This window comes from Arachis hypogaea, chromosome 15, assembly GCF_003086295.3.
Source record: "Arachis hypogaea cultivar Tifrunner chromosome 15, arahy.Tifrunner.gnm2.J5K5, whole genome shotgun sequence".
NCBI lineage: Eukaryota > Viridiplantae > Streptophyta > Magnoliopsida > Fabales > Fabaceae > Arachis > Arachis hypogaea.
The window spans coordinates 49,520,256-49,522,789 of record NC_092050.1 but is presented as its reverse complement, the minus strand read 5'-3'; the positions used below and the strand labels follow the sequence as shown (position 1 = coordinate 49,522,789).

Genomic DNA, 2,534 nt, shown 5'->3' with positions numbered 1-2,534 from the left:
TAGTTGGGGAGTTGGAAACTTTAGGGAGCCTTTGGCATAGAACTACTCTCTGTATTTTACTTTCTCTGCGCTTCTAATTTTACTTTCATCATGTATTCTCCATCTTGGTTTTTATTTTCCAGAGCTATGAATAACTAAACCCCTTTCATTGGGTTAGAGAGCTCTGTTGTAATTTGATGGATCAATATTAGTTTCATTCTCCTTCTTCTATCTTTTCTCTTGATTTTACTAGAAAGCTTTCGATCTTCATCCAATTGGGTAGTTATCTTGGAAAAGAAGCTATTCATACTTGGAGCTCTTCTGAACCTTGAAAGAGGAATGAAGAGATCATGCTAGAAATGCTTTCTCATGCTGGACCAAATTGGGTTTGGATGGATATGTGACTATAATCCTACCAACACTTGATTTGGAAAATGCATGTGGTATAATCAGTGATCATACTTCATCTCTTCTCATGAGCAATTGACCAAGGAATTGGCTATTGATCAAGATTTGAGAGATTGAATTACCAAGAAATTAGAATTCGATCACTTAAGATTGCCAAGGAGATCAATGAATGCATTGATTGAGGAAGAGATGAAAATGAACTTGATCTGGAGAATGCAACATCTCCTGAGCCCAATGAACTCCCCATTTCTGATCTTACCCACTCTCTTTAATTTCTGCCATTTACTTTTATGAGCAATTACCCCATTCCCGTTTAAGATTCTGCAATTTACTTTCCACCATTTACATTCAGCTCTTTATTTCTAGCATTTACTGTTTCTGCTATTCACTTTCCCGCTATTTAATTTTCTACAAATCTCAAATCAAATTTTGGTTCGCTCAACTAGAACATTCCTCTAATTAAAGTTGCTTGATCAATCAATCTCTGCGGATTCGACCTCACTCTATTGTGAGTTTTTACTTGACGACAAATTCGGTACACTTGCCGAAGAAAATTTGTTGAGAGACAAGTTTTGTGCGTATCAAGTTTATGGCGCCGTTGCCGGGGATTGATTTTGAATCAACAATGATTAAATTGGAGAATAACTAGATTGAGCATTTTTCTTTTGTTTGATTTAAATTTTTGTTGAGTTCATTCGCTTTCAGTTTTAGTTAATTTCTTCCCTTCCCCCTACTTTTTCGTTTATTTTTTTAGTTATTTACAATTCAGCTCACTAACCCACTAACTGTTTGATATATTGCATCACTCACACTAACAGTAATTCTAACAGAATACTTTCTGCATCTATTTTCCTTGCTTGTACCTTGTTGGTTGTATGACAGGGAGGAGAAGCGGGGCTTCAACTTCCTTTGATTCTGAACCTGAGAGGACCTTCCTTAGATTAAGGAGGGAAGCAAGAGGAAAAAGAGTAGTGTGTGCTGAGGAAGAGGAAGAGTACTTTGAACTAGACATGGAGGAGAATATGGAGAACATTCATGAAGAAGAGGCTCACAACCATGGCAGAGAAGGTCTAGCAAATCATGCTGGGCAAGAGAGAAGAGTTCTAGGCTCCTACATCAACCTAAACCCAGGAAGCTGTGGGAGTAGCATTCAAAATCCAACCATACATGCCAACAACTTTGAACTAAAACCACAGCTCATCACCCTTGTTCAGAACAACTGTTCATTCGGAGAAGGTGTCCAAGAAGACCCCAATCAACATCTAACCACCTTCCTGAGGATATGCGATACTGTGAAGTCTAATGGTGTTCATCCTGACACCTATAGACTACTTTTGTTCCCTTTCTCGCTCAAGGATAAGGCATCTAAATGGCTGAAATCCTTCCCTAAGGAGAGTTTGACAACCTAGGAAGATGTGGTGAACAAATTTTTAGCCAGATTCTATCCTCCTCAAAGAATCAACAGGCTAAGAGCTGAGGTTCAAACTTTTAGGCAGCAGAATGGTGAGACTCTATATGAAGCATGGGAGAGGTTTAAGGACCTAACAAGGAGGTGTCCACTAGATATGTTCATGAATGGGTGCAGCTACACATTTTCTATGAAGGCCTTTCTTATGAATCAAAGAAAGCAGTAGACCACTCATCTGGGGGATCTTTGAACAAGAAGAAGACCGTTAAGGAGGCCATAGATGTCATTAAAACTGTAGCAAAGAATGACTACTTCTATGCCTCCGAAAGAGGGAACACTAGAGGAGTGATGGAGCTAAACAATGTAGATGCTCTGCTGGCCCAAAACAAGCTCATTACCAAGCAATTAGCTGACCTCACCAAGAAGATGGAGAGGAACTAAGTAGCAGCAATCACCACCTCATCAACAACCCAAGAGGGAGTGAATACAGAGGCAGAGAGTGAGCAGGAGCAAGCCAACTACATTGGGAATTCACCTAGACAAAATCATGACCCATACTCCAAGACCTACAACCCTGGTTGGAGGAATCACCCAAACTTTGGGTGGGGGAATCAACAAGATCAAAGCCAAGATCAGAGACGTCACAACCCCAACAACAATACAGCTCACCAATAATTCACACAGAGAACATATCAACACCACCATAACAACACCTCTCCACATCCATATCAAAACCAAA

The 2,534-nt window shown here is 39.9% G+C and overlaps 1 non-coding gene across 1 annotated transcript; it reads right to left on the bottom strand.

Annotated features, from left to right (window-relative positions):
• Nucleotides 1–1,850: 1,850 nt before the first annotated feature.
• On the bottom strand, nucleotides 1,851–1,957 carry LOC112753632 (small nucleolar RNA R71). Its single transcript, XR_003178008.1, has one exon. It is a non-coding gene; the product is annotated as a small nucleolar RNA R71 (small nucleolar RNA).
• Between the last annotated feature and the right edge of the window lie 577 nt (nucleotides 1,958–2,534).